The sequence below is a fragment of the Opisthorchis viverrini genome (genome assembly GCF_000715545.1).
Source record: "Opisthorchis viverrini unplaced genomic scaffold opera_v5_506, whole genome shotgun sequence".
Taxonomy (NCBI): Eukaryota; Metazoa; Platyhelminthes; class Trematoda; order Opisthorchiida; family Opisthorchiidae; genus Opisthorchis; species Opisthorchis viverrini.
This window is the reverse complement of record NW_008752169.1, coordinates 214,958-230,487: the sequence shown is the minus strand read 5'-3', so window position 1 is coordinate 230,487 and position 15,530 is coordinate 214,958. Positions and strand designations below refer to the sequence as shown.

The following is a 15,530-nucleotide window of genomic DNA, read 5'->3' as shown; positions in this document are numbered from 1 at the left end:
CCATTGGGTTAATGGGAAACACGTGGCAGGTACCGATAGTTAGGCGTGTGAGGGTTACAGTAATTGGGTCCAGCTAAGATTAGACATTCCATGTAATTCCTGATTTCGCTCCCGGCATAAACAAAAAAAGAATGGGGCCTACTAGTGCATGTGATGATTGTGTGGCGCTGGTTTAACAAAAAATACTTTGTGGCTGAAGCAGGCTCAGTTCTAAATGGGATGCAGTTCCAGGAATTAAGATGAGTTCAGTGGGTTTGAATCACGGCACATTGACATTCCCCCAAAATAACATACTCTGTGTCAACTAAGAAACACGGTCAACTACCGTTGGGTCACATATTTGCATACTCCTAATATGGTTGATTATCTGTTTGAGTATGTTCGTAGGTTTGCTCTGTAGTAAGGATATCTAGTGACTCTTAATTTGGGACTTTACTGGTCATCCTGTGAAAGCTATACCCAAAATGCGATACCGCAAAGGCATTTGCTGTTATTTGCAAACACAGAAAGCGACTTTTAAATAGAGATACACGGGAAAGCACCCGGAGAGTTCTAGATCCATCTCGTTTTCGCGTGGCATGGTTGCAGCTAATCGGCACATGTAAATAACTTTTAATCTCATATCATCGTTCCCACCTGGCGCCATTGATATCTTTCTGGACGATCGTGATCCTCGCGTAAATTCTGAATCATTGATTTTCCGTTCCCATGAAATTCCAAGCAGGTTACATGCAAACAAATATCGACCATTGTGCGGGGCTCGCTCAGTCCATCGTGAGAAAATTGGATGCTTCTCCCGGACAGCAAAGAGTGCTGATAATTAGCAGTGTGAGGTTTACTCAGACGAATTGATGCAAAACCAGAAATACCAGGTAGTTTGAAAAATTACTCCCGAAAGGGACGCTGAAAGTATGAGGTATTTCAGAATATGTAGTAATCTTGTGGTGTCACTGGTTGTGAGTACACCGCTCAAAAGTATTTTTGCTGCTAATTTTACTGGTGCGTATACAGGTGCTTTTGTGGTTACATGTATACTAACACCCCACCAAGTAGTTAGAAGTTATTTCAAGAACTTTCGTGTGCTCCAAAAAGTGCATGAAAATAAAGAGGGACACAGACTAAACTGGAGCATCGTTCACATATTGGCCCAAGCGAACGAAATAACGCGAATTCATTAAAGCATTGCATTTTTCTGAAACAGCAATCAACATCGCATCGAAACCACCCCAGTCCATTGACGTGACATGAAGAAATTACAAACTAACAGAACGCAAAGTCAGACACACTAAAACAAACAATCAGGGAGAATCTCAGCCAACCGATATCATGGAAATTAATCCGTAACGCAAAAGGAACCGCGAACGGACTGAACGGAAACTTACCTGGAACCCTGAAACAGCCATCCAACCAAGCAATGGCAAACAGGTCACAAAGCAGCACGAAACATAAGGGGCCAATGCTGCAACAAATGTGTTCCCCGACAGGCCCACCGCATGGCAGGATATTGGATGCTCTTAAATGACTATAGACATGCAGCTAGGCACACGAGAAACACCAAATCAGCTGCGCACTAAGAGGGCCACTTGGCTGAGGACGATGGGTTTGCCAAACATTTGCTGTCTAATCAGCCACCAGCGGACTTACCGATGTCATAAATAAGGAATGTTGTGTAATCAACTAAAATACATCTTTCTCACACACGATAGACAAGTTCAATTAACGAATGGCACCTGCCCCTCAACAACGTTTGAGATGTGCGCATCAGGATTAGTGCCCAACGAAACATGGTCTAGGGGATACACACTCCAGCATAGTAAGTACAAGGAATATGAAGCGCCTTCTTAGGTTTCAGGCCTCAGACTTAGACATTAGGACGTAGAGGTGCTGTTGCTGAGACTACGATGAAGTTACCTCAGTATCCATTCCCGCTTATGGTGATCAGATAAAACCCATTGGGTACTGGATCAAGGTAGTACCAGAGTAGCTATAGCCAACAAGGAACAAGGACCTGAGATAATGGACTTCGGACCAGGATTATTTGTCTTCGCTCAAAAGGACTAAAAGTGACTGAACACAATGCTAGCTTAGTGCACATAGACCGAGGGTGTGGGAGTCTGATTAAAAGATGACAAATTCTTGCGTATGCGAGCTACGGCGCTGCTAGCATGTGTATGTATTAAAGGAGTAATTAGGTGTTTTCTTGGTGTTTAATGGCGGGAATAGTGCGTACTAAGGACAGGCAGGCGTCATCCCGGACAAGCACCAGAGATCAGTACTGCAAAGCAAACTGTGCGAGGGACTTCTAGTGCGTGGAGCGTCGAAAGTTTTTAAACATCTTAACTCAATGTCTGCCAAAGATTCCCTTCCATGAAAAAAGCACGGTCGGGCGGAAAACATTTTGGCGCCCTACGGTCGTATGGTTTTACGTGTTGTTGTCCCACGGAGATCATTGTCAATGATGAAGGCGTTAAATTGCATGAAGGACGGCGCAGAAGAACAGTGCTATTGGTAATGAAACGGCAATCTTTGTTTGCCATTCTAGCCTATATGGATGCCGGACGGGCCATTTCGGTGAACAAAAAATTTTTTGCCGACTGGTAGGATCGCAGCAATCGAGGCACGGTCAAGCTGTTGCAGCTAGAACATGGTAGAGAAAAACCCGAGAGAGAGACAAAACCCCAGACACATGCACAGGACGTGGTAATATAATGTTAATCGTGGAAAACCGTAAAACGCCTGCACAACGTAGCCAGAATGACGCAGTCATTTAAGTTGTCAATTTGGTTAATTAATAATAATATTAAAACTTTTACAGGTGACGAGTGCCTTGCACTTTCGGCTCAATAGCCGCGATCACGAAGACCGTATGACTGAAGGGGGTAGACGTCGGTTTGAATTCTAGAAATATTTAGTAACGAAAAACCTGAGAGGTCTGTGAATTTTACTCCTGAAGAATAGTCAGGAATAGGCTATATTTTGATGGGTGTACTATTGCTATTTGGTGAAGTTGAGCTGGAAATATATGGGACATAACCGAGATATTGTACAGGGCAGGAGGATTGGGCAGGTGTGCAGTTTGTTCTTGCCTTCAAGTAAATGATAGCGAGTGACAGATTAGGTGATCAAGAGTACGGAGAGCATGCTTACGAGTTTAATATCAGGGCGGGTGTGAAATACACAACTGACAGATCTAAAATCGGGTAAGTGTTAAATCAGAGACAATTGCCGGGTACCCGCAGGATGAAAATGACATGAGCTGGAAAGACGAAGGAATCAGTATTAACCAAGCCGATCATTGGGAGATGTCACTGCCAATGATACAAACTTGCAACTGAGAGAGACTCAGATAGTGCTTGTGGGAGTTACGAGCTGACACGACATATAAATGGGAAACAATCCATAAACTTTTATGGCTAGAAAACCAGCGGTAATGGGTTAAATGGGCCCAGATGAAGGTGGTGACAGATCCAGAGAACTTGCTTTGCATAGCAAAAATTTTCCCACAGTGTTATTGATTTCTTTACGTCTAGGCAATCATTCCACTGGGGACTGCGTATTAATTTGACTTTCAGGTTTACATAAAATATGGTGCTCGTAAGATGCTACAGTCAGCGCACGAATGAAGTGGACCAATAATTTCGTTTTGTTGGGAGGACATTGGCATCCATCTGATGGGAAGGTTTTTCAATATCCCTACCCCGGATCTCTGCAGACTGGGTCAAAATACTCACCTGCAAGTTTATAAAGACGATATGGTAGAATAGCATACATACTTTTTTGCCAGTTTGTGATCTCTTCTCTGCCTGCAAGCTCCATTACCAGTGCCAGGAAACATATCATCGGTATGGGACACAACGGGTGCAAGGTACGGCCCACGGAAAGTATAACGACCTGAACATATTTTATTGGACAATTTTTGTCCGACCTGGGACCAACGTTGTCTCAAGCTGTCTAGCGTTTATACAGGGTTGTCCTGCACTACATACTGATGTGCCGCTGCCTGCCTGGTAAGCACCAACTGAAGTTAGCCGCTTCATCAGATTTCTGGCACTCTGTAGTTACTTTCATGTATCTGATATCCCTGATAAGCTACAGCTTGGCAGATAGCTCTGATGGGGTGAAGTGACAAGGTGTAAATTGTTTTCTGTGCGGTGACTAGGCCACCAGACTAAGCCTCCGCGTAAACCGGTTATGACATTGCAGCATATTTATACTCAAATAGCTAGAATGTAATGGTTCAACGTACATGGCTATTGACCAATGAGCGCGTTCAATTGTGGTCCGTGAATTGATGTGCATTAAGGTTACCTGAACTGGTATGATGGTTCTAGTCATTTTACTCACCGAATTGTGTGTAGCTGTAAACAATCTGATCATGCACCATACCGTCGTCCAAATTGTGCTCATGTTTTCTACCGCATGACAATGCTACATTTCGGATTGTCTCAGAGCGGTTTTAAACTTTCTTACCTGTGTCACCAACTAATCACTGTTCAGTTAGAAGGCTTCGTTACCACATTTTCGCCTGCGCCTTGAAAATCGAACCGACACCACCTGTGGGTTGGTGCATTTTATTCGCCAAAATATCGGCAACTTCTAGATCCGAGAAAGGATGGCACGGTCGATTCCTATGTAAATTGATAACTGACGGTTGCTTCTTCCTGGAACGCACTGACTTGGTCAAACCGACTGTTGTTGGATACTTTTTTAAGAACATTCTACAACAAAAATTTTGAAGGGTATCGCATGCCCTGCGAGAAACATTTTAAACCCCAGCATGACGCCGTCACTAACTTCGAGGGCAGATTATTGTGATATCGTTTATCATTGAACGTTCAATACTAAAAAGGTGACTCTGAGTACACTTTGTATAAACACGCGGTAGGTTTGGTGATTTAGGTTCGACTATTTCTAGAATCATTGAAGCATGATTTTGGCAAACCCAATGACCTCATGTAAGTAGATGAACCATTCACTTATCTGAAATTAGAAAGCAACAGAAGTCAACTGATGATTACTTGTAAGCTTACAAAATTTGAGTATACCTATCTGGTATTTAGACAGGCCCATTTAAAATTAACTTGGCCGGTAAGTTTTTAAAAACTAAAGGGCGAGTTCTGTGGCTCTCAGAGAGCACGCATCAAAGTAGAATGTATTGTCTGAAAATTTTCTGCAAGTCTCAGTACACTACGGGCAGTTTTGAAATAATTTGACGTTTGATGATACCACCGTGTAATACCTATTGAGTAAAACTGCAGGGTTCTACGAACACAGCTTGAACACTTTAAAATCTCCGAGCATAAAATCAAGTCATTTTTGTCCACTATGTTCATGTTTCATCAAAAACAAAATGCGGATATATGTTTTATCTCGGCGTTAACCTACGTTCGAATCTGAATTCCGCCATTTTATCCTGTTTAAAATATGTTTATTCTTTAGAGTGGATCAAATGCGGTAGGTCTAATGAGGATGGATTAAAATGCAATAAGGAAGCTATAATTTCTACAGTTGAAAACACCACCACAGCAAATAAATTCATTTAAAGTGGAAGGCCCTCATTGTGACGCTGAAAGTCTACATTTGTAATGACGAATGCCAGTCCACCGTAAAACTTACTCCACTGTTAGCCCCATGAAGTGTTTTGCTAAACCAAATATTTACAAGTAACTTGCGGAGGCCGATTTAAAGTGCTCGTCGTGCACCACACTTAAACACGTGTCAAGTTAAGAGAGACGTTGACACTTAACTAGGTGACAAAACATCTGATTAATTTTTCCCGCGACAGATGTTCACCAAAGTGCTTTAATTCTCAAGCCACCGCTACATTTTGGGGACCGTATTAGTCAATATTCTACCGACAAATACAAACAATGTTCTCGTTTCTTGTAACGAAGCCTAATACATTGAAAGGATTGGGTGATGCAGATGACCACATTTTGTTCGCCGAGTAATTATTTTTCGAAGTCCGCGGGATTTATTTTACAATTCCTATTTGTGTTTTTGTTATTCATCATCAATTAACAAAAATATATAAGGTAAGTCGAAGATTCCTGATTCAGTTTCGAATTCGACGCAAGCCCGTTTGTCAGACTACAATTTTGGACATACCCGGCATACTTCCGTTTACTCAGCCTATTTAACTTATCGGTGAGACTTGGAGAAAAAACAAATCTTTAGTGGCGTGACCGGGTAAGCCCAGAGGGAGTTTCGGCTATTTCGTTCATCATGAAACTTTCACAAATTAGAAGCTAACGTCCCGCGTGGCGGTACAATAGTCCTCTTCCACTCAGCATCTCTTCTGCTTTGTACATCATCTAGATGATTGGGAAGAACCGTCAGTTGTAGGGGAAATTCTCAGTGATGATGGCTGCATGGCAATCGAATTTGCAAAACATAGTATTTATGGAAAAATACTGCATGAAAAGATGTCTGCTAAATGTCCGACAAACAGGGATGATTCAGGTATTTTAATGGTTGAAACAGTATGCCCATTTGTTGCGCTTGGGTGTCCCGGCCACTTGTGATTGCCGAACAGTGTAGGGCCATTTTCACAAGCATTTGGCTGCACATCCGTGTAGTGCATCATCCTGCTGCCGAGTTTCGCAAATGCTAGCAGTTTCATTCGGCTTGACCGCCAAAGCTTGCCCTGATACAATGAGAAGTTTTTCTCCAAATAAAAGATTCCGAAATTCTATAAACTCCACAAGTATGCCATTCAGTATGTTCAGTTATACTGGTGATGCAAAAACTAAAAAGACGCTTCAAAAATTCAAACCGAAAATAACAAAGCAAGATAAAAACGATTTTGAAAACGAAAACAATGTAAACATTTTAATTTGATCGCAAAACATAATCGGGGAAGATTTTTTCCACATTCCTCACAATAAGTTATTGTGAGCCAAAGAACATTGGGATATTCTCGCCTGAATCCCACTGAATTATCGGTGGTGACAAGATATAGGGTCACTTTTCCATCAGATCGTTCCACCATCTGATGGTCAGTCTGATATGCTCAGTCATGATGAGTGAGCCAGCTTACGGCAATCAGAACCCTGTAAATGATTTTGAAAAAGAATTTTCTCTTGATAACAAACACAGAAAAATATCTTTCTGTAGAACATCCCCAGAACAGCACATTTATAACCGTTTCTAATGTAGGGTTCACGTGACAGACAGATTACTGTTTCAGATTATCATACTTCATACATGACCTTCCAATACAATATTATTCGATTTCAGCCTACGTTTCCCAGTGTCTCTGTGACGAACCACAATTGTGTTCCTTGGATTGTTCACCCACATGAAAATTCTGGCTGGATTTTAAAAAAGTTGTTAACGACCATGCGCGTCGCGTTTAGTCCATCGTGGGAACATCGAATGCTACTCTCCAGTAGTTAATTAACCCATAGTAATTATCCCATTAAGGTGATGAGAAATGCGTTACAAAGTGGAAATAGTTGGCCGTGTGAAGAATTAATTAGTCCGATCCAGCCATAGTCGGATGAATCATGTGGTGAAACAACGCACTCTCGGATGGAAGGCTGAACAAGTGATTTACCTGAAACTTCCATACGTTTGCGTCAATGAAACTACTAATCGTGTAAAGTAACCTCAGTGTTTTATGGTAAAGATCTTCAGCAATTTAGATTCACTAAGTATGCTTCACATCACTGTGAAATTACACCAAACAACAACTACTAATGGGGTGAGGAGAAAACATGGTGAAATGTCGTTGACTCAGTTATCTTCGACAAGGATGCATTTTACTGCAGTTTTCATTCTTTCTACTTTAGAAAGCGTCACTGAAATCCGGAAAGATTTGGAGTCTTTCATTGCGGTTAGAAGGTGAACTACCGGAGGGATCTTATCTACATAAACGTCAACAGCAAACATAAATAAGACCACGCTAAACGCGGCAGGTAATTTGTCAACATTCGTGCCATGTTTCATGTGCACCCGTAATTAATTTGCACGGTCATATAAGGCCGCACTAAGAGAATCCCCCCACCAATTAATGTGACGCATTAAACATAATAGACCGGAACTACGGGTTCAACAACGAGCTGAAAACAATTAAAACCTGAATGCCCTGCCCACGGTTTGTCAATGTAGATGTTTTGTTAAGGAACATCGCAGGTAAACGCGTCTTACTTTTCTTGGAAAAAGAAACCAATGACCCATCGCTCATAAACGTTTAAGGACAACCAACCTGGAAGAACGATCTATGTGGAAGGCTGGACAGTCAGTATGCGTTCATTGCTGTATCCGCATGCCAGCACGTTTCCTCTAATTTGGGGCGACAGAAACATAAAACTCATGAACAAGGACATCGAGACACATATCAGCCCCATAGGTTGTTCCCATGCTCATCACAAGTTAAGTGTTACAATTATGCCGAATGTGAAGAAAAATGTGAACAATTCCAACGAATGCATTTCGGGCATCTGCAAGCGTATGGACTAGTAACTGATAATGACATTCGAGCTCTGAATTTATTGTGCTTTAGCCCGCAGTTTGGACGGGACAGAGTCATGGAAGCCAAACTGTAAGCAGGATGCGTGGAGCTCATTTATCTGGTGGTACTGAGTGAAAATCACAATAATTTTCGCGGACATTCGTATCCTGCACCAATTTAGTATTGCACCCAGCTGGCGTTTCTCATGTGTCCGGCCGTTTTTCATATGCGCGCATGTGTGCAGTCAGCCTACCTGCCCGGAGAACATGACGACTACGTCTGTCGTGGTTTTCATCTGCTGACGTGGTTAGTCAGAATCACGCGACCCCTTTGGGAAAGGACGACTTCAACCCACACTGGAAGCTACCATTCCGCATGCCGTTGTCTGGTGCGCTTGGTGACAGGGAGGCTGCATGTTAACGCTAGAAACGCGGTGAAATTAGGTCTGCTATATAATATTCACACATTATTTTGATGGTGATGTATATAATTGAACTGGATTTCTTCAAAATTCTTCCACACGTATGTAAAACCCTGGAAAATATTCGTGTACACAAAGAGACAACCCATGTTTCCCGGCATCCTCTTTGCGCTTGAGCCGCTCGGAAATACAGAGTCAGCATAATGATCCTGAATGAACTTGCTGTCTTGAGACTGCGTCACTTCAGCAATTGTGCGATTTCTCGCCTTATTCCGCCCCATTTGTCTACAAGCACACTGTACACAATAGCCGCTTATGGGTGTGTTCATCTTGAGACTCACTTCAGCAATTGTGCGATTTCTCGCCTTATTCCGCCCCATTTGTCTACAAGCACACTGTACACAATAGCCGCTTATGGGTGTGTCCACACGTACGCTCATCTAGATTTTTCTCGGCAGAGTTGTTAAGTTGGTTAAGACAATACTTGTGGTGCGCGACGATATAAACCAATTGGAAATTTCGTCCCGGTTATTAAGCACACGCTATGACGATTAGGTCAAACGGCCTAAATCTTGAATTTGGTTATTGGAGGATTTCTAAAATACACTGATGTACATGAAACAAACTAGCAGACTTAAATCCGTTTTTCCCCAGTTTGACAATATATTATTGAACGTGCGTTCGTGTCATACTAAAAAAACGGTTTTCCTTCATTCTTGAGAGATATATTATGGCATGCTTCCTGTCCCAGTAAACTACATACGTATTGGAACCCGTCAAAAACAGATCACAAATAGGATGCTGTACCAACTATGGATGTCTGCTCATGTGAGGCAAGCATACGAGAGTCAAGGGTGTTCACATTCTTGACAGGTGTAGGTTCCTTAACCAAAACTTAGGTTTCAAACGCAGTAGGTGGTAATTTTTGTGTCGCTTACGTTTGCAAGCAGGTCGAGCCAGGGCTTCCCGAAATCTGTTGGAGATGTTGGTCGGAATGCTTGGTCCTATCCACGAGACTGTCTACATTTACCTGCATCGCGTCCTCAAGTGAAGTGCCACAAATAGTTTGTGTATATTTCATGAAACATCTTAAAAAAGCCGTCAAATATGATACAAAAAACATGAAAACATGTGGTATAAAGAAGCTCGATGGAATAGTATAAAGCGAAAAATTATTTTGATGGAATCGCATACTATAATCAAAACTTTCAGTTGATGTAGGCAACATTTCAATTCCAAGGCAAACAAACCGGACAGTCACACAGGGTTCATCAAAACCAGTCTCACTCGGATTTATTTGAACCGTTCAGAATGGTCATCCCATTTATGTCGGCTACTGATGTCATCGGTAATTTGCAGACTATTGGACATATATTCTGGAAATTGCTACCTGACGTTCGACCTCAAACTTCTGTTAATAGTTGGTGCCCATAATGACCTTTCTGACTCTTAACTTGATGCCGACGTTTTCATCCCCGCAAACCGTTTTCATTTTTATGGGGTCCATTTATGTGGTAAAATCTTTATTTTGAATTACCGCAGTTTAAGCCCATCCTCTGTAATCCCCTTCTTGAGTCCGCACTTTCAAACGTACGACCAACGAGCTGTCACCAGGCCTGCTTCCGCAGCAAAAGTACGATCTATGTATCGTGACAGAAAATGAACTCCGCTGGGCAGTGGAAAGGAACAGTGTTTCAAACTAACAGGATTTCTGGAACATTAGGTGAAATTGTGGGATTAGGCAACAGGTTAATGGACAATAAGCACATCCAGTGAGGTTTACTGGACAACCGAGATCGAAAACATAAAAGCCAAGTGTTATAGCAGCAAACGCAATAGCACACAGTCCTCCGAATTCGTTACGAAAATATCGTGATGTGGTTCGGAAAAAAGGCCTAGGTCTCCGAGTGGATAAGATCATTCAAATACAAGTTTCACAAGGACAAATTAGCTTGGCAGTCAGCTTCGACTTGAGAAGCCGCCAATATTTTCTTCCAACAACCAAGTCGCAAAAACGACAATTAATTCGCATTTTGAAGTTTTCCTTTCATCCTGAATAAATGTTCGTTTGTATCGATGAATTGATTATGTGTGCATCCCTAGGTGAAAAAAAGCTTATAGGATACATAATCAAAAAATATTTGGCTAGTTATTTGCAGCAGTCAACATCTATGTAGCTAGCGAAAGATGGTATCGGAACTCCGCATGTGACATCCAGCTCACGAAGAGATTTTCAAATGGCTTCACAGTGGACACATTCTGACCACTTCACACTCAAATAAACCCAAATTGCTTTACTGATAAATAATTTTAGTGCACTTTTAAGGCAGCATTTCGTCGGAGTTTTTTACAAACCATCTTGAAACATGATTTTATATTTCACTTGGGAATGGATGTTCGATAAGATTATAGCAGTGCTGGAAAAAAACAACCTGACAAGGTGGAACACAAGCTTTCATACAGGAAAACTGAAGGCAATATAAATTACATTGGAAGCGTTCCATTGGTGGATATCTGGTAAACTTTTTCAGTGAACATATTTGCCCGGTTTTGTGGAGCTTGATTATCAAGCTGAGGTAGGGTCAGCCACCGTATTTCATCCCCCGAAAAATTGAGAATATAGCATACTCGTTTTAGCAGGCCGAACCACATTATTGCCAAGTGCTTTTCTAGCTTCATGAGCAAACCAGAAATATCGACGTAACAGTATCAATTACTCGGAGAGAGATCCAAACACCTCTGATTGCACTCTTAATGGAGACACGAGTGGATGTAGAACACGCATTTGAAATACCCGCTCTCATGAATTTTACGAACCAAACGCTGGTGAACACACACGGAATGTACCTCAGACCATTGGAGTAACGATAGAGGATAACTGAACGCATCAGAACTCTTGATCGTAACACATTATTTGCATACCATTTGCTCTTATTTGCTTCCTACTCCCACTTGTGAGCGCTTCAGTGGTCGGATGGCCAGTAATTCGCCAGATTAGTTACTTTCAGTTGCAGCGGAATACTAGTTTACGTCACCTCGGTTTTATCTAGCAGTGATCTTAAAATTGTAGTGTTTTCTGGGCCTAACGATCCAAGTGATATGATTTCGGGACTACATGTAGTTTGCCTGTGGTGTGGTTCGCCTCAAAACGGTAATGGCTGGCTGACGATATGAAGTGGATACTCAATACCTTCATCTGTGCTGTTGTACCTTTATAGCTACTCTGTTTGTTTAATTTATACTCCGGGTCTTCGTTTCGGGAGGAATATCAGTTGAAGATTAGAGAACTGAACTTCCACTCTCCGTTTGTTTTTAAAATTCACTGGTTCATCCGGAGTAGACAAAGCAAGTGGCGAATGCACTCCTTATTACGCTGGTAATCAAGGAAATAAGATCATATTTTGGTAAATGGCACACTGAAGACTATTTGCCGAGGTGATATAAATAGAGATTTTGCACGAATACTGAGGCTGGCGAAATATTAAGGTGAAAATTGGGCTCAGGCTTGGTAATCGAAAACAAAGCTACATGATCTTAATTGGAAGCACGAAAACACATTCCAGATGGGTGGCCATTAAGTATAAGGTTTTCATAAAATCGAAAGTGCACCCGGTAGTTGGAATTATTTTCCATTCAGTTGGACGGTCCCCGAGAAATAATCCCGCTCAGAATGGTGCATAGGGCACCGTCATCGCGTAGATTTCAAAGGTCAGTTGGACAACCATATACGACATCGTGCATTAAAAAAAGCTTTATTTTAGAACAAGGGGTGGTTTAAAGAGTGGAGCTCCAAACCTATATCAAGTTTAAAAAACGCCGTTTGTCACGGCTATTCAGGTTCCCCGTGAGTGGATATTTATATTCAAAAGTGGTGTTTTGATATAAACCAAAGCTATATTGATCCACATGTTTTATTTCACTCACATTTCACTGGACCAATTAAGGTTAGGAAAAAATACCGCCGTTTTGTGTGAACACAAGCGCCAATTGTACAATGAGTGATGAAGAAATTTTGGGAGGGTTGCGCAGTTCGTATAGTTAAAACAAATTCACACTAACTTCACAACATCAAAGGCTGTAAATTTCGTTACACTTTCTCTCAATATTTCAATGAAAATCACAAGGTTTCCAATAGCAAGTCCTCTTTGAAGCCCATGTTATATATGACATACACAAACAAACATCGTTTAATCGACTTTAGCTGGATGATGTGAGTCAATAAATCCGTGGGGTATCTACTAGGCGTCACCCTGGCCTACAGGAACAGAATTGTATGGGGTAACCCAATAGGGCAGGTAAAAACTTGTTTTTACAGAATGTGATGATACAATTTACTGACCAGTTCGGTTTACATAACTCTGCGTCGAGCCCTGTAAGTTCAAGTGAAACTGTCCCATAAACACGAAATAGTGGAGTCTCCATAAGGTGGTTTGCATATAAAGAACCTACAGAGAAAACCATCATTTTGCCACATTCGAATACGGAGGTCGTGGTAAACTGAAGATCGAATATGATCACTTGAGACCATGCCAATCAACACAATTTGGCTCACGTATCGAAGTGAATAATGTCTCTGCTGATAATGAAATTTGAAATTTACTGCGCTGTAGGCAGCTCAGTTATGACAACTGCCTGGAACCTAAAAAAAGCGAATATCTTCAGTTGTTGTCTGGTAAACTTGGAAACCAAAACTAAACGTACATCTTAAATTTACTTATTAAAATAACTAAGTGTGGTGATTGAATTCATTAGAAAATTAGGTTAGGATTTCCTTCACTACGTTCCTTGAATCGATTATCTGTTCCATCTCAATACTGACTCCGTTTTTCAAGATCAATATCCTCACCAACGTCATGTACGAGATTAAATACTTAGAGAAAAACCATATGAGTGAAAACCAATCCTCTCAGGAACAGTTGCGAGACCGAATTCCACTGCAAAAAGGCAGACGTATAAAACAAAGGGAATGAGCGGAGTAAAACAAACAATTCGATTTGAACGCTAGCTAATCAGCGTTACCTGAAAATTAGCTGAGTCGCTTGGTTATTATTGTGACCACGGCATACCGTGCGCCGAAATGTATGTCGAATGGTGCTTGACGGAACACCGTGGAAATTCATTTTTAATTCGATGTAGAAATGGGGGTAACCAATCTTATCTTGGGAACTTGTGGCGGTGGTTATGGACTATCCACAAATTTATCCGCTGATGCATGGGTGAGGTGAAGTAAGCAGCTATGTATTGAAGGTGATAGTTTCTTGCATTGGCGCGTAAATACAGGGACGTCAATGCACACTTCACTGGAGATATCAAAAGGGAAACTATGCACTGAAAACGACTGTTTGAATGCGCCAGTTCCCACTGGGGACGTGGCTTATTCATGGATTCAGCGTGTCTCGTTGTTGATGTGTCCCGTCTTGGGATGCGCATCGAGTAAAATGGCTTCGCAGCTGATTTTGCTGGTTAGTCATCAGTCAATCTCCCGAGCTCGTTTCCACTCCTTGCAAGGCTGTACAAAGCGCAAATCTTTGGTGAAGCCAGGCCTTTAATGTGCGCAACATGTGACTAAATCAGATCCAACTGTGGAGTTACATCGGTTCATTTAACTTAGGTTCTGTGAATCATTCCGCGTACTCCAACGTTACCAATATGGTGTTCCAGCTGAACATGGGCGATGTTCTGATGATCAACTGCTGAAAATGTTTTGACATGCCCAGCATACTGCCGCCATATTTGTAAGCCGCACAGTACTATGGAGCTCGATGTGACATTGTAAACTTGAACATGCCAATGTTACGCCATAGCCTCAGATGGTGCAGGTACACGAAAACTGTTATGGCTTTCTAATCTCGATGAGGGTATCATTTCGTAAGTACCGTTGCGATAGATGCGGTTGTCAAGTTAGCCACTTATCCGCAAATAGGTGAATAAGCTTCCGGCTCTCCCAGTCAGGATGCAGCACTTTACTCCATATAGTTATGATGCACACGCCAAACATGGAGCATGAACTATTTAGATGACCTGATGTTCGAATTTTAGTGACATCATGGCTGAAAGCATCATTGTCAGCTGCCTACTTGATGCCCGTGTGTGTACTCCCTGGGGGAATTTGGAACGTTTCGGTCTATACAAGCAAAATAGTGCGGAATAGATATTTGAGGAGATATCCATGTCCCTTAGGTATGTGAATACAAGTTTAACGATTTTCATCTCAGGTCAAATGAACCCACATTTTATTGGTACTATCCGCTTCTTAGACAATACATTTAGAGCAACATTCTTGTTGTTCTTCTTCTAAATAGGAAGATGCTGCGACCTAGGTAATAAGAGCGTTTTATTCCGGAAGTTGAATGGCTTTCTCAAAGAACGGATATCCAAAAAGCCGCTTCCTTCTTGTCAGTAACTCCTCAAATAATTTATATTGTGTTTTTGTGTTTCTGATAGATGAAAATTTGAAGGTATGTGTTAGCGAGAATGAATGATTTTTATGGATCATACATTACGGTACCCAGAATGTCGTCTGGCTCTAGTTATAACATCAAACGACACACAGAATATCCAAAGCTTCCGAAAATATTTTGCGAAACCCTGAGAGGATAAATGCTCGTGATCACATCATTCCCCCTCGGACAGTGAGTGTTCATAAGAGACTGT

The 15,530-nt window shown here is 41.7% G+C and overlaps 1 protein-coding gene across 1 annotated transcript in view; it reads left to right on the top strand.

The window, feature by feature from the left end:
- The window catches only part of T265_15448 (hypothetical protein), a gene marked incomplete at both ends in the record, with an annotated part of 105,296 nt that overhangs the window by 33,537 nt on the left and 56,229 nt on the right, over positions 1–15,530 (top strand). The gene's annotated exons all lie outside the window — the stretch shown is intronic.